Raw genomic sequence first — 26,477 nt, forward strand, 5'->3', positions numbered from 1 at the left:
TAGCTTTTCCAGGTGCATTGTGCAAGCTGTCAGTGGATCTACCATTCTAGGGTCTGGAGGACAGTGGCTCTCTTCTTATAGCTCCACTAAGCAGTGGCCCAGTAGGGACTCTGTGTGGGGGCTCTGACCCCACATTTTCCTTCCACACTGCCCTAGCAGAGGTTCTCCATGAGGGCCCATCCCTACAGCAAACTTTTGCCTGGGCATCCAGATGTTTCCATACATCTTCTGAAATCTAGGCAGAGATTCCCAAACCTCAATTCTTGACTTCTGTGTACTGGCAGGCTCAATGCCACATGGGAGATGCCAAGGCTTGGGGCTTCCACCCTCTGAAGCCACAGCCCAAGCTGTACGTTGGCCCCTTTCAGCCATGGCTGGAGTGGCTGGGACACAGGGTACCAAGTCTGTAGGCTGCACACAGCACAAGAACCCTGACCCATGAAACCACTTTCTCCTCCTGGGCCTCCAGGCCTGTGATGGGAGGGGCTGCCATGATGGTCTCTGACATGGCCTGGAGATATTTACCCCATGGTCTTGGAGATTAACGTTAGGCTTCTTGCTACTTATGCAGATTTCTGCAGCCAGCTTGAACTTCTCCCCAGAAAACTGGTTTCTCTTTTCTACTGCATAGTCATACTGCAAATTTCCAAACTTTTATGCTCTGCTTCCCTTATAAAACCAAATGCCTTTAACAGCACCCAAGTCACCTCTTGCTGCTTAGAAATTTCTTCTGCCAGATATCCCAAATCATCTTTCTCAAGTTCAAAGTTGAACAAATCTCTAGGGCAGGAGCAAAATGCTACTAGTCTCTTTGCTCAAACATAACAAGAGTCATCTTTACTCTAGTTCCCAACAAGTTCCTCATCTCCATCTGAGACCATCTCAGCCTGGATCTTATTGTCCATATCATTATCAGCATTTTGGGCAAAGCCATTCAACAAGTCTCTAGGAAGTGCAAACTTTCCCAAGTTTTCCTGTCTTCTTCTAAGTCCTCCAAACTGTTCCAGCCTCTGCCTGTTACCTAGTTCTAAAGTCGTTTCCACATTTTTGGGTAGCTTCTCAGCAACACCCCACTGTACTGGTATCAATTTACTGTATTCATCCATTTTTACTCTGCTGGTAAAGACATACCCGAAACTGGGAAGAAAAAGAGGTTTAATTGAACTTACAGTTCCACATGGTTGGGGAGGCCTCAGAATCATGGTTCGATGTGAAGGGTACTTCCTATGTGGTGGGGGCAAGAGAGAATGAAGAAGAAGCAAAAGCAGAAACCCCTGATAGACCTATCAGGTCTTGTGAAACTTAATTCACTATCACGAGAATAGCACGGGAAAGACCGGCCCCCATGATTCAATTACCTCCCCATGGGTCCCTCCCACATCATGTGGAAATTCTGGAAGATACAATTCAATTTAAGATTTGGGTGGGGACACAGCCAAACCATATCAGAATCATACATGTGGAGAAACACAGAGGACTTGTGTGTGCTTATCAGTGGCCTCCATGCTAAGAACAGATGCAAATATCAGCCATAGCTCTTATTAAAGACTTTATGGTTGTATTCCTCAATGGAGAGGGGGAAAAGAGAAGAAATTCTACAGAAAAACTAGAAAGTAATACTCAGTTAGTGTAGAGTCAATTACTTAAGTATGTACTAGTATCTAGCATTGCTATAGACTTTCAAGGAAAACTGAGAAACGTAGGAGTCAAGTCAACTTTCTTTTACTGTTAATGCCCTTGAAATAATACAATCTTGCCAAGGGCATTTACTCAGGAGTAGATTAATATTCACATGCTTGGAAGATAAATTGGCTACTGACATACTCTTATTATTTTTTTTCTGAACAGCCACAAAAAGCTGCCAATTTCATAGGAGTAAGAAGTTTTTCTTAGGCATGATAGATCTTAAAATTATTGGAAAATGAAACCATTTCTGCTAATCAGTCCTTTTCCTTTTTCTGCACTTTGTTTAAAGAATGAAACTGAGTGTGCATCACACAAGCATGGGTTTCTTTCCCTCTTCACACAGCAGTGCACTTCATGGGTTGGTGATGCTCATTTCAGCTTCATAAAGGTTACATTTCAGAATGAAGTTTTACAATCACTTTTACAGTGATCTTTGAAAATCAGTGAGATGTGTGACATCTGAAAGTAAGGCAGCTGAAGGACTGAAGGATGTGCCATCCCAAATTATGCCAGACTAGCATATGATTACATGAAATATGATTATTGTCAGTTGAAAACATTGGAGAAATTGTAGTTTCAGAAAAGGCTAGCCGACCTGTATCTTTCTGCATTCAGTAAGCCATAAAGATGACTCTGGGAGGAGCACCCTCCCTGTACCAGGGTGAGAAAGTCACCCTCATCACCAGAGACTTGAAATTGGGGGGCTGCAACAAACCTGAGTAAATCCACTTCCTGATGTAACCCCTATCTGCTGCTAGTTTTACACACATCCATACATCTCGCCATGACTCACCTAGAAATTTCCTGCCCCTACCCAGATCCCCTTTGTTTTATCATTTCTTCTCAAATTCATTGTTCTTTGACTAAAAAGTATAAAAGCATCTTGCTTTGGCCACTTCCTCAAACTTCACTCTGTTGTGAAGATCCCCAGGTAAATAAAAAGCTAATAAAATTGGTATACTTTTCTCTTGTTTGTTAATCTGCCTGGTGTCAAATTTGGCTTCTAGATCCAGCCAAAGAGTTCATATAAGAGCTAACGGGAGGTTTGCAGTGATCACTGACTCCCCTTTACAGCAAAGAGCTAAACTAACAATCTTAAAGGTAATTATTTTTTTGAGACAAGGTCACTGTCTCTGTCACCCAGGCTAAGTACAGTGAGGTCATCTTGGCTCATTGCAGTCTTGACCTCCCAGGCTCAAGTGAACCTTCAGCCTCAACCTCCTCAGTAGCTGGGAATACCAGCACGTGCCACCAAGCCCAGCTAATTTTTGCATTTTTTTGTAGACATGGGATTTTGCCATGTTGCCCAGGCTGGTCTTCAACTCCTAGACTCAAGCAATGCACCTGTCTCAGCCTCCCAAAGTGCTGAGATCACAGGTGTGAGACACTATGTTAGTCCATTTTAACACTGTTGATAAAGACATACCTGAGACTGGGAAGAAAAAGAAGTTTAATTGGACTTACAGTTCCACATGGCTGGGAAGGCCTCAGAATCATGGCAGGAGGCAAAAGTCACTTCTTACATGGTGGGGGCAAGAGAAAATAAGGAAGAAGCTAAAGCAGAAACCCCTGATAAACCCATCAGATCTTCTGAGACATATTCACTATCATGAGAATAGCACAGGGAAGACTGGCCCTCGTGATTCAATTACCTCCCACTGGGTCCCTCCCACAATGTGGGAATTCTGGGAGATAAAATTCAAGATGAGATTTGGGTGGGGACACAACCAAACCATAGCATTCCACCCTGCTCCCCTCAGGACTTATGTCCTCACATTTCAAAACTAATCATGCCTTCCCAACAGTCCCCAAAATTCTTAAATCATTTCAGCATTAACTCAAAAGTCCACAGTCCAAAGTCTCATCTGAGACAAGGCAAGTCCCTTGCACCTATGAGCCCGTAAAATCAAAAGCAAGTTAGTTATTTCCTAGATACAGTGGGAGTACAGACATTAGGTAAAAATTCAACCATTCCAAATGGGAGAAATTGTCCAAAACAAAGGGGTTATAGGGCCCATGCAAGTCTAAAATCCAGTGGGGCAGTCAAACCTTAAAACTCCAAAATGATCTGCTTTGACTCCATGTCTCACATCCAGGTCACAATGATGCAGGAGGTGGGTTCCCATGGTCTTGGACAGCTCTGGCCTTGTGGATTTGCAGGGTATAGCCTCCCTCCTGGCTGCTTTCATGGGCTGCCATTGAGTGTCTGCAGTTTTTGCAGGAGCACAGTGCAGGCTGTTGGTGGATCTACCATTCTGGGGTCTGGAGGATAGTGGTCCTCTTTTCACATCTCCACTAAGCAGTGCCCCAGTAGGGACTCTGTGTGGGGATTCCGACTCCACATTTCCCTTCTGCACTGCCCTAGCATTGGTTCACTGTGAGAGCCTCTCCCCTGCAGCAAACTTCTGCCTCCAGGCGTTTCCATACATCTTCTGAAATCTAGGCAGAGGTTCCCAAACCTCAATTCTTTACTTCTGTGAACCCGCAGGTTCAACAGCAGATGGAAGCTGCCAAGGCTTGGAGCTAGCGCCATCTAAAGCCCTGGCCTGACCTCTACATTGGACCCTTTCGGCCATGGTTGGAGCAGCTGGAACGTAGGACACCAAGTCCCTAGGCTGCACACAGCTCAGAGTCCCTGGGCCTGGCTCACAAAACCACCTTTCCCTCCTGGGTCTCTAGTCCTGCGTTGGGAGGGGCTGTCATGAAGACCTCTGACATGCTCTGGAGACATTTACCCCGTGGTCTTAGGGATTAACATTTGGCTCCTTGTAATTTATATAATTTCTGCAGCCGCTTAGATTTCTTCTCAGAAAATGGAATGTTCTACCACATTCTCATGCTGCAAATTTTCCAGACTTTTATGCTCTGTTTCCCTTATAAGGCTGAATGCCTTTAACAGCACCCAAGTAGCATTTTGAATGCTTTGCTGCTTAGAAATTTCTTCTGCCAGATACCCTAAATCATCTCTCTCAAGTTCAAAGTTCCACAAATCTCTAGGACAGGAGCAAAATGCCACCAGTCTCTTTGCTAAAATAAAAAAAGAGTCACTTTTACTCCAGTTCCCAACAGGTTCCTCATCTCTATCTGAGACCACCTCAGCCTGGATCTTATTGTCCATATCATTATCAGCATTTTGGGCAAAGCCATTCAAAAAGTCTCTAGGAAGTTGCAAACTTTCCTATTTTCCTGTCCTCTTCTGAGCCCTTCACACTGTTCCAATCTCTGCCTGTTAACCAGTTCAAAAGTCACTTCCACATTTTTGGGTATCTTTTCAGCAACACTCCACTCTACTCATACAAAGTTTCTGTATTAGTCTGTTTTTACGCTGCTGATAAAGACATACCTGAGACTAGGAAGAAAAAGAGGTTTAATTGGAATTACAGTTCCACATGGCTGGGGAGGCCTCAGAATCGTGGTGGGAGGCTAAAGGCACTTCTTACATGGTGGTGGCAAGAGAAAGCAAGGAAGAAATTAAAGCAAAAACCCCCCATAAACCCACCAAATCTTGTAAGACTTAATTCACTATCATGAGAAAAGCATGGGAAAGAGCAGCTCCCATGATTCAATCACTTCCCCCTGGGTCCCTCCCACAACACATGGGAATTCTGGGAGATACAATTCAAGTTGAGATTTTGGTGGGGACATAGCCAAACCCTATCAGCCACCTGTCCTAGCCCTTAAAGGTAATTTTTAAAAAGAAGAAAATTTTAAATTATGCTTTATCCTGTGAACCAAAGAAATATGTTAATCTAAGAAGTATTAAAGAATTTGAACACTGTCCATATCATTTTTACCCCAAAACTGTATTTGCTATGAAAATAAACATTTCCCCAGTTTCACGAACACTTTAATGGGAAATACAACAGACAGAAAATTAGGGAGTGAGCCTCATATACATTAAGCTTTTGCTCATATCTGTATTTTTTGTTTTGTTTTGATTTCAGGGAAACCGTTTTTGAAAGGGCAAAAGCTTAAAAAGAAAAAAAAAATAAGAAAGAGAAAAATGTTTCCAGTAGTGCACATATCCAGAGATACATTGGCAAGAAACAATACTCTGAATAAGGTCTAGGGAGAGCTAGCGAAAGTGGCTCCATTTATGAACTGCGTAGAAGCTGAAACTGCATATTTTCAAACAGATTGTCTCCACAAACCAAGATAACAGCTTGAATCAGGAGAGGGCTGCACTGACTCAGGGTTAGAGGTGTGAAGTGCAGGGGGGAGCACTGGAAGGCGGCCACAGCACATGGACCATGGGATGGATGGATGCCTTTTCCAGATCTACACGGGAGAGGGTGACATGTGACATTCACCACGGCGACTTTTTGGAAACAGCTCATTTCATGGATTCTTAGCATTAAAAAAAAGTCAGAATTATGTTTACTTTAAATAGGGCATGTGCTGATTTCTCTCTCATATTGTGTTCTCTTGATGCAGCAGGAAAGATACCCTGAAGGTCAGTGGTAAGAGACCCACATCACCATGGTTACCTCCAAGATTCCTTTCTTCTCTGCAAAAACACAAGTCATCAAAAACTTAAAAACCTCATATTGAGTCTAACCGAGGAGGAGAAATAAAATATTGTCAATATTTTTGACAACACATTCTCCATCTCCAGCTGTAAATTGCGTGCTTTCAAATACACTTTGGAAATGGTGTTACGGTGCCCTGTGACTGACTTGGCATGGAGTTGAGCTCTTAACATTTAGGAGGGGAAATAATATTAAATTGATGAATGGATGCTTTGAATTGTCTGCACTTCCTTATTTACATCTTTTCATTGATATTAAGGTTTGATGATATGCTTTATTCAAAGTGAGATCTAAGGGCTCTTCAAAGACTTACAGGGATTAAGAGCTCTTCTGATCATTGCCTCAGCAGAGGTCCAAACATTGGTAATACTTTTTTTTTTTTTGAGACAGGGTCTCACTTTGTCACCCAGACTGGAATGCAGTGGCATGAACACAGCTCACTGCAGGCTCAACCTCCCAGGCTCAACCTATCTTCCCAGCTCAGCCTCCCGAGTAGCTTGGACTACTGGCATGTGCCACCACGTCCACCTAATTTTCGTATTTTTTGTAGGGTCAGGGGTCTCCCCATGTTTCCCAGGCTAGTCTTAAACTACTGAGCTCAAGCTATTCTCCCACCTCAGCTTCCCAAAGTGCTGGTAGCACAGGTGTGAGATGCTGTTCCTGGATGGTAATGATTGTATTACTTTCTCTCTGTATGGCAACACCCGCTTCTTCATACCCCACTTGATAGTCTTTATACACTTTAAGTTTGGTATCTTAGCCATGCACAAACATGGCTTCTCTTTCCAACTCTCTTTAGTACTCTTTGATGAAAGAACGGTGGTGTGAATTGCATTTGTATCCTTTTTAGTGTGTCTAACACAGTGTTCATATAATGAACTCTCAATAATTATTTAGAGATTGAATGAATAAATGAACAATATAAATGATGTCACCAGTGCTAGAAAGGTATAATCTGTTAACTTAGACATATCTCAACAAGTTATTAATTTTTATATTCACTGAGACAAATTAAGAAAAAGTAGTCGATATTTGCATGCTTGGAAGAGTTTAATTCTGGTGACTTTTCGAAACGGAAATTTTGTAAGTGCCAATAAATAGCATTTACATTATTTGTTGTGCTCTACAATTTCGTCATGATAATAAAATATTGTTTGGATATAAAAAAGATCTGACTAAACTAGCCTGGGTGGTGTCCAAACCATCTGTTTAGGTCCAAAAAACACTTGTAGGGAATAAATATGTCTATAATGAGCTTGTGACTTTTAGATTTGAAACCTTAAGTGCAGAACTCAATAACAGTCCTCAGATGGCAGCTCTCAGAGATATCTACCAAGGAAGAAAACAGACAAGTTACCATTGCTAGTCAGATGCCTTTGCCAAGAAAGCGGAAGCATGGAAATGTAGGTCACAGATGGAATTCCATTATTTCATGGCTATGATGTCCTAAGCACAAATCTGAAAACCACACCTGGCTGAGTTCCGATCAGAAGGGGCACCCATGTCCCCCTCTGTGGGGCTTGGCCCGCTCTCAAGCGTGGCCCTCTTCCCTCTCACGGATAGGCAGGAACGATTTTCTTAATCTTTACTTTGTCTAACATTATTTATATCTTCCACTGCAAGCCAGGCACTGTGCACATTGTTGATGGTTCAGCAGCAAACCAGATAAACTTGAATCTTCCCTCCACGGAGATTTTTGCAGAATGAACACAGTTTTTGGAATCAAATGCAGATCTGAATACAACTCTTTCTACCCAAGAGTAAAGCAGACACATAGGATCTCTGACACATCAATAAAATACTTATATCCAAAAAGGATCATGCAACGAGAACAGCAGAATTTACAAAATCTCTGCTAAAAGGATACTGCTAGGATGTAGGCAAGGTAAGGAATATGCATGGTCAACAAGGAGAGAAAAATGTGACAGAGATCAGAGTCACATGGATGAAAAGACACAATTACTCAGTGAAACCAAATTTGCTTAGGCCCCCTCAAAAATGAAGAAGACCCTTCACCTACTCAAAGATGAGGAGAAATATGTTCTCTGCTATGTTAAAATAAATGCAAGAAAAACTTTATCCATTTCCAAATGCTTGTGTGTGTGTGTCTGTGTCTGTGTGTGAGATAAAAGTTAACCCCATTTCAAAACCTGCCAGCTACATACAGATGAACTGTATTCTAAATACTGTTGTAAAAATCACTGTTTAAATAAAAGCTTTTCAAAGAGAAAAATAAATAATGCTATGGGACTACATTGAAAAACATGAGTTTTCTTTTGGATTTCAAGTTCATTGCTCCCATCAAAATCCATGCCAGCAGAGGCATGAGAGCCAGCCACAGTGACCCAGAGTCACTCTTCTCATTAAGAAGAATCAGGGGAGTTGTTCCATTCAGGCTACAGATGACCACAGTTATCAAGCTAATGCCAGACAATTTCCAAGCCAGCTGACACGCTCTTTGTTCACAGTAATTCAACTATTGACCGAGAGCCTACAATGGGCAAGGGAAGTGGCCCCTGCAAGTCTGGGAAGGCTGAGAGAACAGGATAACTGTGGCTTCTGCCTTCATGGAGCTTCAAGTCAAGAGGGGCAAAAAGGCTAAAAAAAAATTCAGAGGCTTGTATGTTAGAAATATTTCACAAGGATAGAATACCTCATGTGGGAGAAAGGAGGGTGGAACAAATTGAGAGGGGGTGGTCAGGGTCCAACTTGTGAAGACACCATTTTGGCAGAGATGAAAGTTTGAGGAGGAGAAAGAGCTAGGCAGAAGTGGCGGTGGTGATGGTGATGATCATTTCCTGTAGGAGGAAATACAGGTACAGATTTTTCTGCAGTTTGGTGTGTTTGAGGTTATACAAAACACATTCTGTGTCAGAAGAATGAAAAAGAATCAACACGATACCCACAAATGGCTCGTTCACCGCGTCCAATCTACCAAAGAAGAAAACGGGCAAGTTACCATGACTAGTTAGATGCCTTCGGCAAGAAAGTAGAAACATTAGAATATAGGTCACAGATGGAATTCCATTATTTCATGTCTATCATGTCCGAAGCACAAATCTGAAAACCACACCATCCTTGAGCTGTAAAGGCTTTATGTCACTGCTTGGCAACAAGAGTCTTTCAGGCACTTAGGAATGGAAACCTTCCTAATTTACTTTCTGCCTTAGAAGCATCAAAAATAGTAAGAACAAATGACCCCCAACACTATAATCTTCTGAAATGAAATTAAATGAAAACATTATATACAAATGTGTAAATGCAGCATAATTAAAATGTTGCGAAGAAAAACTTTCATGTAGGTGAAAATTTTGGAAGGAAACAGTAAGCTTATAGTGGCGTTACAGTATTATTGGAGAATGGAACATTTTTTTGTAAACATTTCTTAAATGATATTGTCCCCTTATTTTCTTTTTATTTAAATATATATTTTTTCTGGTTCTCAGAGGCGTGGAGCTGAATTACTTGAAGTTCTTGATTTATGGCATCCTCAGTGGCTCACGCATGGCTCATCTTTATTTGTTTTGTTTATTTGAATAATTTAAAATACACCTAATCTTCCATTAGCCAAAGCAAAACATTAGAACCTAACAAATAACCTACATTTAATTATATGGCCCCATCCCCTTCCCTTGCCTTCACCATTAGGTAATTATCTACTTGTATCTCAGGTTAATCTTTCTTTCCTTTTGTCCTTCTTTCCTTTCCTTCCTCCCTTCCTCCCTTTTGAGGTCAATCTATTGCATCTCTAAGTACTGCTACAATGAATTGTTTTAAAAATCATGGTTGTTTTTAACTTTATAAAAGGGTATTATGACGGATGTAATCCTTCGAAACTTATTTTCTGCACTGAATATTATTTTGCTTAGATTGATCCATAATGTCTTACTGTATTCCACTGTGTGAATACACCAGAGTTTATTCATGCTCTGCACTTTCTGTTCATGAGTTCTATCCGAGTTTTTGCTATTGTGAATAGAACTCAAATGAATATCCTTGCATGTGTATTCTGTAGCTCTCAGACAACAATTACGAAAACGTAGGTTAACAAATGTTTAACTTTACATGAAAATACCAAACTGTTTTCCAAAATGGTTGCTCCAATTTATGGGCAATTTGAAAGGGATTCTGTGATTCCATAATCACTCCAATATTTGATATTTTCAAACTTTTTTCCTAAATAAATAGGAATAGAAGGAGATTCCATTTTCATATCTCTAGTTTTAATGATATTTGGCCTATTTATTTTCTCTTTTATGAAATGGCTATTCATCTTTTTTGCCCATTTTCCTCAAAAGTCAAAAGTTATCTGTGCTTTCTTTATTAATTTTGAAGAGCTCCTTTTACATACTGTGCTTGCTGCTGATCCTTGTTAGTTTTGTCCTTTATAAATTCCTTCTGTCATTTGGTAATTTGTCATTTTACTATTTGTATTAGTCCATGCTTACATGGCTATATAGAACTACCTGAGACTGATAACGAACTACCTGAGACTGGGTAATTTATAAAGAAAAGAGGTTTAATTGGCTCATGGTTGTGCAGGCACCACAGGAAGCATGGCTGGGAAGGCCTCAAGAAACGTGCAATAATGGCAGAAGGTGAAAGAGATGCAGGCACGTCCCACATGGCTGGAGCAGGAGGAATAGAGAGAATGGGGAGGTGCTGCACACTTTTAAACAACAAGATCTTATGAGAACTCATTCACTATCACAAGAACAGCAAGGGCTAAATAAACCTGTTCATGATCCAATTACCTCCCAACAGGCCCCTCCTCCAACATTGGAGAATATAATTCGACATGAGATTTGGATGGGAGACAAAGTCAAACCATATCACTATTTTACTTTATGTTGAAGAACAAAGTTAAACCTAGTGTGATACACTGAATTAATCTTTTTTCAATAAGCAAGCCATTTTGCCTTGATTTAGATCAGTAGATCTAAATAATATCAATCTATATATTTTACTACGAATTTAAAATTGTTTCTAAACATTTAAAACATTTAATTAAAATGGTGTTTAATTTGGAGTTTTTTTTTCATTTTGTGAAGATGAAGATTCATTTTAATCTCTCCTTTTTTCTTTTCATAAGGATAATCATTTTTTCAACTTCATATATTGAACATATACTTCTTTCCCAATCTCAGATACCAGTTCCATATAAACTTCCATAAATATGTGGGTCGTCTACTTGGTCCATTGGTCAAATTGCCATCACTGTATGTGCATATAAATTTCCATATTAATTTTAAAATTTGCTCTTTGATGTCTGAAAAAGGCAAACTTTGAAGAGCTTTAGATTGGGGTTGCACTGAATATATAGTTCAATGTGAGGAGAATTGACTTGAGCAGTATTGAGGCTTTAGACAGATGAATACAGTACATCTTTCTATTCATTTAACATGTTCTTAATTTCTTCAGTAATGTTTTAGTTTTTAAAGTATGAAACTTGCATGAATTTAAAAAATGTATCCCTAACCATTTCATATTTTTATTCTATTATAAACGGTATTGCTTTTCTAAAATTCCATTTCCAATTATTTGTTGTTAATACCTGCAATGACAATTGATTTCTGTATATTGTCTCCAGATTGTGTATTCTCACTAATTCACTTACTAGATCTAGCAGTAGATAAAATCTACCAGTTTTTTGGTAGATTTTCTGTAATCTGAAGAGTTAACTGATTAGTTCTAGTAACTTTCTTAGACATTCCTCATAGGCTGTTTTGTTTTTGTTTTACATAGATGATTACATCAGTTACAAATAAAGATATTTTTACTTTTTCCTATCTAATATGCACACCTTAATTTCTTTTCTTAGTACACTGGCTAGAACTCCAAGTGCAATGTTGAATAAATGTAATGGGAATAAAGTTGCTATTTTATCAATTTTAGTGAAAACATGTTCAGTCTTTCATCATTAAGAATGATTCTAGGCCGGGTGCGGTGGCTCAAGCCTGTAATCCCAGCACTTTGGGAGGCCGAGACGGGCGGATCACGAGGTCAGGAGATCGAGACCATCCTGGCTAACCCGGTGAAAACCCGTCTCTACTAAAAAATACGAAAAACTAGCCAGGCAAGGTGGCGGGCGCCTGTAGTCCCAGCTACTCGGGAGGCTGAGGCAGGAGAATGGCGTAAACCTGGGAGGCGGAGCTTGCAGTGAGCTGAGATCCGGCCACTGCACTCCAGCCTGGGTGACAGACTGAGACTCCGTCTCAAAAAAAAAAAAAAAAGAATGATTCTAGCTGTAGTTTGTCATTGCCATTTCTAGAAATTTTTGTGAGGTCGAGAGAGTGCCCTTCTATTCCTAGTTTTCTGAGAGTTTGTGTAATAAATTGATGTTGGAATTTGTTAAATATGTATTATTTTACATCTCTGTAGATTGTTCGAGTAAGTAGTTAGGCAGACATGAGCAGGGCAGGAGAGCATCCCTATCCAGGAGTGTCAGGCAACCATCAAGTGATGGTCAGGTGATTGCTAAATTTTGTCTCTAAAATGATAATTAGTCACAGCCAATGCCAGGGAAAGACAGTCTCCCAACAGAGAGCAAATACCTGAAACTGGTGATCAGCAGCTTCCAGAGAAGCTCTCAGGAGTTGAGTGAGTGGGTTCAAGCATGCACACTAAGTGGCAAAACGGTGAAGCTTAATTGGTATATGATATTCGTCTGAGAATGCTCAACTGGTAAGGGAAAAATGCCTCAAGCGAGTATATACACAACTGCAGTAAACACACTGCATGTGCAACCCCTCCCAAGGGCTGGCAGGCCACTGAGCATATGGACAGCCTGCCTCAAGGGAAAAATGGAGTAGAAACACAAACCCCAGAACCAAGCCAGTGTATAAAACCCCAAGTCCAGTGCTGAATGAGACACTTGAATCTTTCAAGTCACCCACTTGGCCCTCTTCCAAGTGTACTTTGCTTCCTTTCATTCCTGCTCCAAAACTTTTTAATAAACTCTTGTCTCCTGCTCTGAAACTTGCAGTCTCTCTCTCTGCCTTAAACCTACTTCTGCCCCTTAGCTGAATTCTTTTCTCTGAGGAGACAAAGATTGAATTTGCCACAGACCCATACGCATTCACTGCTGATAACTAGATGACAGTGTAATTTTTTTTTTCTTTATTCTGTTAATATGGTGAAGTGAATTCATTGGTTTTCCAATGTAAAGCCAACCTTGCATTTTTGGGATAGTTCTCACTTGGCCATTATATATTTCTATATTGCTCATCTTTATTTGCTAATATTTTGTTGAGGTTATTGTATCTATGCACATGAAAGTGGTTCATCTATAGGTTTGGCTTTGTAATGCCATTTTTATAGTCACCTACAGAAACAGTCGAACTCCTCAGCCAAAGCATCACTGGATGTCAAGACTGGTGATGCTACACACACACCGAAACATTATGGAAAGGCTTATTATGTACATGATAGGCTTATCTGAGGTGAGCAGGGAAGACCTTTAATACAGATCTGGTGCCAAAGGATAAAACACCCAGCTTTCCTTTTCAGTTTGTCAAAATGTGGGGCGCAAAGAGAAAGTCAAGAGGGGGGATTTAAAAGCCATCGCAAACATCAGAAACTCAAGTAAGACTCGTTACAGTCTTTGTCTGGCTTTGGTATTAAAATAATCTGACCTCATAAAGTGAGACAAGTATCCTATACTCTAATTACTGCAAAAGGCTGTGTGAAATTTGTACTATTTCTTTAAACATACTACCAAATTCACCAGTGAAGCCATCTGGGCATAGAGATTGGGAAGGTTTAATTGAAATTTTAATGTGAGAGAAACAGGGTTTTTCAGATTTTCTCTGTCTTATTTTTTTCCAGTTTTGATAATTTGAATCTTTCAACAAATGTGTCTATTTCATCCATTTGTCAAATGTATTGGCAGAAAGTATAAGTAATATGATTTTTTTAATAGCTGTAGGATTTACAGCATTATTTCAACTTCATCCTATTGCAAATATTTTGGGTACTCTATTTTCTTGGTCAGTCTAGTTAAAGGTTTATAAATTTTACTCTTACGGTTTTTCAAAAAAACAACTTTAGATTTTATTAATTTTAAACAATTATTAATTTGCTATTTCACTGATCTTCTTTCTTTTTGTTATACTATTTCTGCCTTTTGGGGGTTTAAATTGTTCTTCTTTCTCTGGATTCTTAAGTGACAGCATGAAGCTTCATCTTAGGGTTAGTTCTATTAATTATTTTTCTCCTTAATATAAGCCTAATTTTTGTGTTTTTGGCATGTAACTTTTCTTTTTATTGCACACTGTATAGATGATACATAGTCAAAAATCTAGATTGTGTTGTGTTTCTTCAAGGAAGTTGAAAATTGGTTTTGCTTTTAATCTTGCAACTAAATTTTGTTCTATTCATACTAAATGTTGTTTTATCCTTTTAGGGATAGCTTATTTTGGTTATGCTCTGTATTTGAGGATATGGTTCTTTCTTCAGAATATGGTATAGACCTTTATCTTAAGAAATGACTTTATTAAGGTCTCCACTGAATGCCTGAGGTTCCCAGAAAAGTCTCTCTGCTCAGGCCGGGTTGGAGCTCCAAGTCTTCCATTACTTCACAACATACAGCTGTAAATTAGCTGTAAGCAATAGAGTAAACAATTTCTTTCCGGCCTTGTTATACTTTGTCGACACCTGATCAGGACCTGAAGTGAACCCCCATGCAGAATTCCGCCCCACTGCCAACATCATATGGCGCTCTCTCTTCTTTGATACCTAAGTCCACAAGTTCCAGCCACATCAATACCCTGGAACTCCAGTCTTCACCCCTTCAGCTCAATGACATCACTGCTCACTGTGGGCTCCACCTGTCTGCAACTTGGTAGGGAAAGGTACCTATGGAAGGCCCTAGTCAGGAAGCCAGAAAAAATCCAGAGCTCACCATTCTGATCCTTCTATTGTATAATGCTTGGGAATAATATTACGTAGTTTGCTTCATGTAGTTTTTCCAATGTTATGGCTGTTTACGAAGAATAAATCCAGTGCCAGTTAAAACATCTTTGACTACCCTGCTTCTCCAAGCCCTTCACCCTTCTTTATAAAATGTATAATCATGTTAATGAGTGCTGTGGAAAGACTTTTAGGATTTTTCTGGGATTGTGTCGAACTTATCAACCAATTTGGAGATAATGACATCTTCACAATATTAAGTTGGGCATATCTCTCCATTTATTTAAATTTCCATTAATAGTTCTTCGTTTTATACATAATTTCTAAACATTATAATGTGCTTCCATTGCTACTATAACATACATATTATTTAATAGACCCTTATACAATTTAAAGATTCATAGAAAGATCAAATCAAATGTCCCCAAATAGTTATCTAATTATGTTTAATATTTTTGGTGACAGAGCTTACTATAGCTAATTTTATTGTCAAACAATAAATCTTGCTATGAAGTTTTTCCTTATCATGAGCCAAAATTTTCCTTCCTGAAGCTCTGTGTCCTAATTTTATTCTGACTTTAAACAAATACATCTAATTGCTAATATTATTACTCAGCTTATATCATTTGCAAATTACTTTTACAATTTTAAACTATTGTATAATTAGTCTTCACTAAAAAGTGGACATAAAGTAGAATTGGTACTATTTGTCCAAGTTACGGGTAGAGAACATGGAAATCACAGAGTTAAAACATATTTCAGTTCTCACAGTTGGTTAGCTAGAACTTTGGCTCTCAATTCACTATTATTTCCATCAATGCCAAGTTTAGTTTATTTGAATCTATTCTATGGAGCAAGGTGAAAGGTCACAAGAAGGTAAGAAGCTGACATTAAACTTCCTAAACTTTTCTAAAACACATTTCTAGCTTACAAGTTGTAAGCATCTTTAAACTCATTGGATATAATCAGACTTGAACTGATGGTCTTGTAAAGGGAGCACTTCCTGTCTTGTACTCATTGGTGATCTACTTACTCAACCAGCAGAAAAGACTTACAAGATTCTCTAAACATTATCTGTCTCAGTAAATCCTAGGTGACTTTAGATGCAATCAGTAATTGGTGGCACATTTAAGTTATTGGACTTATTCTTAAAAAGAATTTTGAATGTGTGAGAGTAGATTGAAAATAAACTGAAGGAAGAAAGAGCATTAGCATTCATGAGCGGCCAAGAGTTTTGTGTGCTTTCTACTCATTCATCCAGCCAGCCCTGTGCAGTAGTTTGTATTTTCTTTATTTTACAGATGAGGATTATGTGCTCAAGATCAAATTCTTTGACCTAGATATATTCTGACGCCATTTGGATTATTTTTTCTCAAATTTGCATGCCACAATGCACCAGAGAGATTTTTGAAAAGATATTTAATAAATGACAAAAATACTGGAAACTTTTACCAAATTCCACTCTTTTAGCAATAACAAATAAACTCAGCAATTAGCTGATTGAACAAAAAGAAGAAAATGTAGAAGGGGCTAAAATGTATTTATTCATAATGTATCAGGGACTTTGCTAAAAGTTGTACACATATTTATCATTGAAACACTACATGAACTTATAAAGCAGTTACTGATTTTATCTTCGTTTTATAAATAAGAAAAACTGTGTTTTAGACAGTGTAATGGTTAATATTCAGTGCCAACTTGATTGGATTGAAGGATGCAAAGTATTCTTCCTGGGCGTGTCTGTGAGGGTGCTGCCAAAGGAGATGAACATTTGAGTCAGTGGACTGGGAGAGGCAGACCCTCCCTTAATCTGGGTGGGCACCATCTAATCAGCTGCCAGTGCAGCTAGGATAAAGCAGGCAGAGGAATGTGGAAAGACAAGACTGGCTGAGTCTTCTGGCCTCCATCTTTCTCCTATGCTGGATGCTTCCTGCCCCCAAACGTCGGACTCCAAGTTTTTCAGCTTTTGCACTCTTGGACTTACACCAGTGGTTTGCCTTGGGCCTTCAGCCACAGACTGAAGACTGCGCTGTCAGCTTCCCTGCTTCTGAGGTTTGAGACTCAGACTGGCTTCCTTGCTCGTCAGCTTGCAGATGGCCTATTGTAGGACTTCACCTTGTGATCGTGTGAATCAATACTTCTTAATAAACTCCCTTTCATATATAAATCTGTCCTATTAGTCCTGTCTCTCTAGATAAGCCTAATACAGAGAGTAAGTAATTTTCTTCCAATTTTATGCAGCCAGCAGAAGCAAGGGTGGCTAGGAGACACCGTCCTAAAACCAGCTCATTCTTAAGCCTTTGCTTTTGAAACAGGAGAAGTTCCCTTGTCCCTCTCACAGGGCATGCAATGGAGGTATGAATTGCTTCTTGAATTCCCTCCTGCTAAAACCTCTCCGGGAACATATAGATGGGCAGGCTGTGGGGCTCCGACCCTACCGCAGTGTCTAGGGTTGAATGTTTACAGCTGAAGCCCCAGTGGGCATGTGTTACAGGGTGCTCTTTTAGTTTAGCCATGTATAGGTGGCTTGTGTAAACCAGCTCAATTAGACCCTTTACCTTGTCACAAGGACAGAAGGCTGTCTGCGTCCCTGGTTTTTGCCTTGGTGTACCAGAAGAATCAGATCCCACGTGGGCTTCGAGAATGAATGCAAAGTTTTATTGAGTGGAAGTAGTTCTCAGCAGATGGCAGAGCCAGAAGGGAGATGCTTTTCCCCCTGGAGTTGGGTCACATGGTGGCCCCAGCTTTCCTCCGACCCTTGGGCAAACTCTGCCTCATCCTGCTGGTCAGTGACCTGATGGTGTGCTGGCATCTGCTGGTGTGCTCTTCCGCCAGTGTGCTCCCCTCGACATCCTCTCAACATTCAGCCACTTGTGTCTTCTTCCACTGATCTGCTCCTCTCAATGTCTAGCCACCTGTGTGTCAGCCTGCTAGGGTCTCAGGTTCTTACAGTCATAGGATAGGGGCGTGATCGGCCAGGGTGATCTTGGAAAATGCAACATTTGGGTGCAAAAGTGGAAGTGTCTGTCCTCACCTAGGTCTGTGGGGGTGCAGCCCTAGCCAGGAACCCCCTTTTCTCTACCCAGCACTTCCCTGTCCCCACTTCTGTATGACTGAAAGGGACCACACTCTTCCCTTCCCAGCACTCTCATATCAGTTTCACTTACGTACAAATATGGTAAAATACTGGGCCAGGAATAAACATGGATTAAGTAGAATAGGGTTAAGTTTTTTTGTCTTTCATTTTTAAGGGTCTTGTCTTCCACAGTATGGGTAAGACACCTCTGAAACATCCTAGTAATGATAAAAATTATTTTACTAAACCTCTGCAACAAGTCTCTGAGATAGAAACATTTTTAACTCTAATTTATCGAATGTTTAGTGAGGCCTAGAGAAAATAATTACAACTTTCCCAAGAACACTGCATTAGTCCATTTACACACTGCTATAAAGGACTGCCTGAGACTGGGTAATTTATAAAAGAAAGAGGTGTAATTGACTTACAGTTCAGCATGGCTGAGGAGGCCTCAGGAAACTTACATTCATGGCAGAAGGCAAAGGGAGAGCAAGGAACCTTCTACAAAAAGCAGCAGGAAGGAGAATGAATGTAGAAGGAACTACCAAATACTTATAAAATGATCAGATCTTGTGAGAACTCACTCAGTATGACGAGAACAGCATGAGGAAAACCACCCCCATGATTCAGTTACCTCCACCTAATCTCTCCCTTGACAGTTGGGGATTACAGGGATTATAATTCAAGATGAGATTTGAGTGGGGATGTGAAGCCTGACCATATTAAACACAAAATTAGGAAATGTATACCTGAGGGCCTAGCCTGGGTCTGAGGCCCCCATGGTGGCCAAGTCCTCCCCTCTGTCCTGTCCATCCTCCTCCTAATGGGCAGGCTATGATGCAAACACACACAGGTTTCAGTGAGGAAAAACATGCTGAGTTCCATGGTGATTGCTGGACCCAAAGCTCTTCGCTTAGGAAATGCATAGTTGGGAGATTCATGGTCCCTCCTGCAGACTAATCATCTCACAGATAAAATGCACAGGTGCATTGGTGCTGGCTCATGTCTGCATTGATTTCCCAGAGGGGCTCATGCTCAAAAGTTGAGTAGAAAACGAGGACTTTAAGAGAGCTTAAAATTTAAAGTACCCAAAGAAGCATTTCTGAAACACATTAAGCTAAACAGCTCATTAGTTAGGACTCTGTCCTCTCAAAACACTGCAGAGATCCACACAGTGTTACCTTGGACAGCAACTGCTTCCTGGAATCTTTATACTCTCACCACAACTCCTAAGCAGGAGGAAGAGACTTTTGGAATATTAGGGTAGAAAATGCAAGTGGAGATAATTAGTCAATTATTGTCCTGTGATGTGGTTTGGCTGCGTCCCTACCCAAATCTCATCTTGAATTGTAGCTCCTGTAATTCCCACATGTTAAGGCAGGGACCCAGTGGGAGGTAATTGAATCATGGGGGTGGGTCTTTCCTAGGCTGTTCTCACGATAGTAAATAAGTCTCACGAGATCTGATGGTTTTATAAAGAGCAGTTGCCCTGCACACGCTCTCTTGCCTGCCACCGTGTAAGATGTGCCTTTGCTCTTCCTTTGCCTTCTGCCGTGATTGTGAGGCCTCCCCAGCCATGTGAAACTGTGAGTCCATTAAACCTCTTCCTTTATACATTACTCAATCTTGGGTATGTCTTTATTAGCAGCATGAGAACAGATTAATAATCCCATTTTTAAAATTTCATTATAAAAATAAGCTAACTGACTGTTTAAGACCTGAGAATTACAAGGCTGAGTCAGTTTGGCCACACAGCCAGTTAGTGCAGGGCCAAGAACACAGAGGACCCTTGAACCCCTGCCCAGCTCTTTTTTGCCATCAGAATGCTTCCTTGTCATTTTACTGATGGACTTACCATTCCCCACATTAAACACTAGATTTCTCTTTTTCTGTGCAAAGTGTTCTCCGTTTGTCAGCTACATGCTAGTAAGTACCATGTTCCCTGTGTTTTTCCTCACCACCAGGAAGGGCCCCAGGAAGTTGTCCACCTTGAGCCCACATAACCTTGTGAGTAACTTAGACACACTCCACGTCAAGCTGCCTCAAGGGCACTTGGAGAGCTCTGGGAAGGCTGCGATGTGCACACCACGGGGAAGCTCTCAGAGGATATTGGCAGCAATTCAGTTGCCAACCAGCTGCAAAAAGCTTTAAAGGACAGTGTTGCATAAAAAATGAAAAATGTTGATTGAGGACATATTGCCCTTGATTGAATGCTGAAGGAAACCTGCTGGCAGAAAAATAGATGAGAATGGGAGAGGGGAAGGGAAAAGGGGGGCAGGGAAAAATAGGTCTGCCCACTTTAGCAGCTGTGGAGAAAGCTGTTTGTCCACCCACAGTGAGCATCACATGGAGTGAGATGTCGTGCTGTCTACCAGAAATCCAGGCCCCCAAATTGCTAGGGATCTTACCATAGTTTGCCTTGGAACTTTCCAATGCTAAGAACTGTTCAAACCTTTGCTTTCCTAACTGGTTCCCATTCTATCCCATCGTTTCCAACTTTGCCAGAAGGCCTGAAGGGTAAGGCAGGAAGAGAGTGCGTATTTACAGCCTTTGAATGCAGACTTGGGGCTTTATAATCCAGTGACCATCGAAGATGTAACTTGGGTATCTTCTCGGAGATACTAGCAGCGATTCGATTTTATCATTTATTCCTGTGGGAGATCTGGCTCCCTACCAGCCAAGGATGGAGCTTTCTCTTACTTCCCAGGGTTGTAGAGCCAGTGGTTTTAAATGTGACTGTTCTGAGGATTCCTCTTTGCAGAGTTCAGTTACTCACCAATCATCACTGCCCAGGGAGGATGCGTTTCTGAGAAATATTCTAGATGTCTTGATTGAAAGAGGCTCCACTGTGATCTGAGCCAGATATAATGTTTCCCCTAAGAGGACTCATGCTAATCATCCAGCACAATGGTGTCCTCTAACTAGAATTAGCATCTGCTGGATCACTGACTGCATTTCCATAGAACACAGAACACAGCGGTCAAGATCCATGAAACATTGTCCACCTTCTAACTCCAAGCAGACACCAAGAAGGAGGCAACAGCAGGAATCCTGAGAAACAAAGGGAGTCCAAGGAGCTATGGGGGGAATTTTCCGTCTTTGGGGATGAGGATGTAAAGCATCAATTTATGTGAAACCTACTGCTTGACTGAAGACTAGATTTTTGAAAGGCATCCTGAAAATCACCCTGCCACACACATTGTTGGAAGGTAAGAGAGTTAGACACAATGCTGACACTGCAAACAATTGAGTATTTCAGAGTCTTCATCTCATAATTAGTACGGTAGTAATCAATATGACTGATATAAAAAGAATTAGATATAGGTCTGTTTTTCTGACGTCTTGTGGAGTTTCTGTAAGGCAATATTAATTAGAAATGTGTAAGGTATTGATATTGTACGATCCTTTGTTGGTAAATGTGAGAAATTCCATAGATAACGCTTGATGATCGAGCCCCCTCATTGTATACTATAGGAACATAGAACCAAATAATACTACAGATAAATGTTCGTTGTATTAATAACTTCACAAAAGGATACAACTTTTCTGGAGGGATATCAACAGGGCAAAGGCCTGTAATCTATCAATTCTACTTTTAGGAATATATCATAAGGTAAATGTGTGGTTGGTTATTCAATTTAAGTAAAATTATGCTCAACAAACCTTCTTTTACCAAAAAAAATTTGTTTCTTTTTTGTTGTTGTTTTTTGTTTTTTGAGATAGGTTCTTGCTCTGTTGCCAGGCCGGAGTGCAGGGGCTCTATCTCAGCTCACTGCAACCTCTACCTCCCAGGTTCAAACAATTCTCCTGCCTCATCCTCCCAAGTTGCTGGGACTATAGGCATGTGCCACCATGCCAAGCTAATTTTTGTATTTTTAGTAGGGGCAGGATTTCAGCATACTGGCCAGAATGCTTTTGATCTCTTGACCTCATGATCCACCCCCCTCAGCCTCCCAAAGTGCTAAAATAAGAGAAAACTTTAAACAACCCAGAATGTTTAGTAACAGAGGTCTAGTTCAATAAAACTGATCAACCATGTAGTACAACACCATGTGGACTTCAAAATGATATTGTAGAAGAACGTTTATCCACATGAAAATACATTTTTAAAAGTTTGGTGAAAAAAGTAAGACAAATATCTAAATGGCATGTTCAGCATAGAATATTTTTGATAATTGAAACTTAAGCATACACAAACATTCTGCAAGTATATTAATATTTTTTAAATGTTAACATCAGTTTTTTGAATAAAGCAAGAGATGTTTTTAAAATATTTATTTGTATTTAAATTTTGCACTTATTCTAAAATGAATGCTCACTACTCATGTAATAAGAAAGTAATGACAAAAATAGTAAAAAAAAAAAAAAAAAAAAAAGGGCCTCCATAAATTACATGTAATTTAATAATGAAAACCTAGTTAGCTACTACCTACCAGGCCCTATATGGGCAGGCAGAGTGGAAGGTTCAAAGGAGAATTGATCAGTTCTGCTCTCCAAGCACTCATGATTCTGAGAACTAGAACAAAACAAGGAAGCAAAGGATGAGAAACCAAATTTTCTAAGAGCATCAGTTTCTTAAAGTCGATATCATGGGGATATCTTTGAGCCCATGTTCCATTTCCTTATGTCTAATACTTTCAGATTGGAGAAAAGCCTGGCCAACATGGTGAAACCTTGTCTTTATGAAAAATACAAAAATTACTGGGCATGGTGGCAGGTGCCTGTAATCCCAGATGCTTGGGAGGCTGAGGCAGAAGAATCACTTGAACCCAGGAGGTGGAGGTTGCAGGGAGCCAAGATTGTGCAACTGCACTCCAGCCTAAGAGACATAGTGAGACTCTGTCTCAAAAGAAAAAAAAAGTTTCAGAATATATCTAGGCAGAGATTCACCAGCTGTCACCTATATAGTGACCAGGACAGCATTAGATGTCCCAGTTTACCTGTAATGAACTGAGGTTCTTCCAGGCAATTATTTCAGAGCCTTAAGATTCCTGTATCCTTCTTCCCGGCCTACCCTTTCTCCTCTAAATATTCCACAGCTTACTCCCATGCCTTCCTGTAGGTCTCTGATCAAATATCAATTATCGGAGAGGCCCTCTCTGACCTCTCTCTAAAATAGCTTCAACTCACCCCAGCCACACCACACCCCATCATCTGATGTATGTGTGAGTGTGTGTGTGTGTGTGTGTGTGTGTGTGTGTGTGTGTGTGTAAAGGCTTTGTCTGTTTTGTTTATTGCTTTAGCTCAGGCATCCGGAATGTGGCAGGCACTCACATCAATTTTTGGTAAATTAATGAATAATTCCAATGCTCCTAAGCTAAAGTGAAATACATATTCTAACACCAAGATTAGTTTTAAGTTCATATCTCTAGTGTTCAGAAGGGGTATGGAGAGGAAAAAAAAAAACCATGAAGAACGCTAACCCTATTCCTAATAAACATGACATCTTTTTTTTTTTTTTTTTTACTTTAAACAGTGTGGTTCTCTAGGTAGTTTGGAGCACTGTGTTCCCTGGGCTAGTGGCATTAGTATAATTCCCATTTGGGACAGTTGCATTCAACTTAAGGCTGGTGTCAATCGATGATGGGTGCCGCAGCTCCAGAACCTCTACAAACGATGCGTGGAAGCCCAGAGGGGACTATCGCCATCATCATCTAAGTGAATGCACCTCCAATCCCTTAGATCAGCATTGGGGATGTTTATCACTCGGTCCAGTGGTAAATATAAACACATGGGAGAGTTTGAATGGCAAAAAAAGAAAAAAGAAAAAAGAAAAAAAAAAGTAGCACTTTGGGAGGCCGAGGCAGGCAGATCACCTGAGGTCAGCAGTTCGAGACCAGCCTGACCAACATGGTGAAACCCCGTCTCTACAAAAAATACAAAATTAGCAAGGTGTGGTGACACACACCTGTAATCCCAGCTACTCGGGAGGCTGAGGCAGGAGAATCGCTTTAACCCGGGAGACAGAGGTTACAGTGAGTCGTGATTGCGCCATTGCACTCCAGCCTGGGTAACAAGAATGAAACGCTGTCTAAAAAAATAAGAGAGAGAGAGAGAGAAAAGTCACCCATACAACAACCAAGTCGTTTAAATTCATGGTTTTTCTTGGATCAGAGTTATCATCTTCACACACGGGGAGACAGGCCTGTATAAGACAATTGGTTTCAGCTCTCCAGCACCCTTGGAGTTGATGGAGCTCTCTCCAATCCTAACACATCCATCTTACCAATGTATCCTATCATTGTGGAAACCTTCCAGATTATGGGGGTCTTCTCTATGTTGAAGCTGAGGCACTCACTTTGCAACAAGTAACCCTCAAGTGACTCCCCAAAGATGCAATGGTATTATTGGTTTGCTATAAAGTCACTCCGGTGACTTTAAGTGGTATGACTGCTTAGAGCATTTACAGAATTTACAGTCAGGGTTATTTCCCCTGGAAGAACAATATAAGGTGAGATGTTTGAGAGCAGAGACTGTTTTGTTAATGTCTGTGTCACCTGTAAGCAGCAAAATACTTGCCACGTAGAATTCTTCTCAATGATACTGGTGTGTTTGCTAAAAAAAACTGAATCGCTGATTGAGGGTTCCAGTCATGAAGTTTGCATTTTAAATCTGCAGTGCTGTGATGTTGTCCAGCCTCCTACATGGAGCGGCACTTCTCATTTAATGATTCTGTAAATTCTTTATTTAATGACTCTTAAATTCTTTACTGTTGTAACCTACAATAAGTAACATGGAATGAGCCCCTAGAATACAGCCTGGCACGTAGGCTCCTGATTTGAGGATGCCCAGTGCTGCCCAGGTCCTGTGGGCTGGACAAGGGAAGGGGATGTGAGGGCTGCACTCTCAGCCCCTCCAGTCTGGCGGGAGAAATAGTGAAACTGTGCTGCCATGTCACTGCTATCCATACTCTAAGACAACTTCAAGTACTTCAGCTGAGATGAGGTAAAGGGTGAAGGTTGAGGTCAAAATACAGCTAAGTAACAGCGCAGAACAGAAATACAAAGGCAGGGAGACAAAAGCATGGATTGATCCAGTTGGCTGCTCAGTTCCATGCCAAGGGATGAACAGGTGTCTATCTAGAAGCAAACTCTTAAATAAGAAAAGACCTACCTTAGAAACATAGTCACATCTCCTCCACTTGCTAAATGATGTGGACTGTGGCATGTCACTGAGCCTCCATTTCTGACTATATCATTAGGGCTATGAATATCAAATGAATTAATACATATGAATGGATTTTGTTGGCAGTAAAACAATATTCAAATCTATTATGCCCTCAATATGTGGAAGGAGGACCACTTTCACCTACATAACAAAAACTGGTGTTACCAATTTGTGACATATGAAGCATGCAGGAATAAAATCAGAGGTGTGTCAAAGTCAGCTCCTACCAGTTCCAGAGAGCTGACTGTATCCATCTACTCCCAAATCAGCCTTCAGTGATCTAATGAGGGTAGTTTGCCCTTGGCCACAGTGAGAGTGTTTACACCATAAAATTTGGAAAATGCTACAAATCAGGACCTCTTTATTCTCCTCTGAGAGAGGCTGTTAAACCTTTACCAACACAAGACTGGACAAAATGTCTGTTTTTTCCAGTTAATCTTTCTCGTATCTGATAAGGATAAGATTTTTTTCTATTTGTTTCACACTGGCCCTTTCAGACACCAGCATTTCCCTGGATTAGCAAAACAATCAGCATTCACAAGAGGAGAGAGACTGAGGGGAAAAAAAAAAAGGTTCTAAATCTGAAGCCTCTGTCCATCTTTCTTAGAGGAATTTAAATTCCAAGGCCTATATATTCTTCAATTCCATATGGTACCACGAGGTCTCAGTAAATATCACTCAATGGCTCCGATTTAGTAACACTGTCACACACACACACACACACACACACACACACACACACGAGTCATCTGCCATCTGCTGGACTTCATGTGAGAGTCGGTAGTTTCAGTCAATGGAATGGTGCTCATAGACACGAACCTCTAACCTGATTGAGATAGTTTGGGTCAATAACTTCTTCCTGATTGTTGAAAGATTAATAACACATTTATATTCTTAAAAGTGGCATCAACTATAAGCTGATGTTAAAAATCAAGTTTTCTGTGTGTTGGTTCCTCTCAAAGATGCATTCCATTGCGGAAGGGGTTTATGTACCTCCTAAGAGTACAGGGCGAGAGCAGGTGCAAGCCAAAAGGAAGTGTCAGAAATGTGTTCCCTACTCGTCGTGCCCTCAAACAGGGCCAGTGACAGTAACATACACTATCTGTTTC

This window comes from Theropithecus gelada, chromosome 13 (genome assembly GCF_003255815.1).
Source record: "Theropithecus gelada isolate Dixy chromosome 13, Tgel_1.0, whole genome shotgun sequence".
Classification (NCBI taxonomy): Eukaryota; Metazoa; Chordata; class Mammalia; order Primates; family Cercopithecidae; genus Theropithecus; species Theropithecus gelada.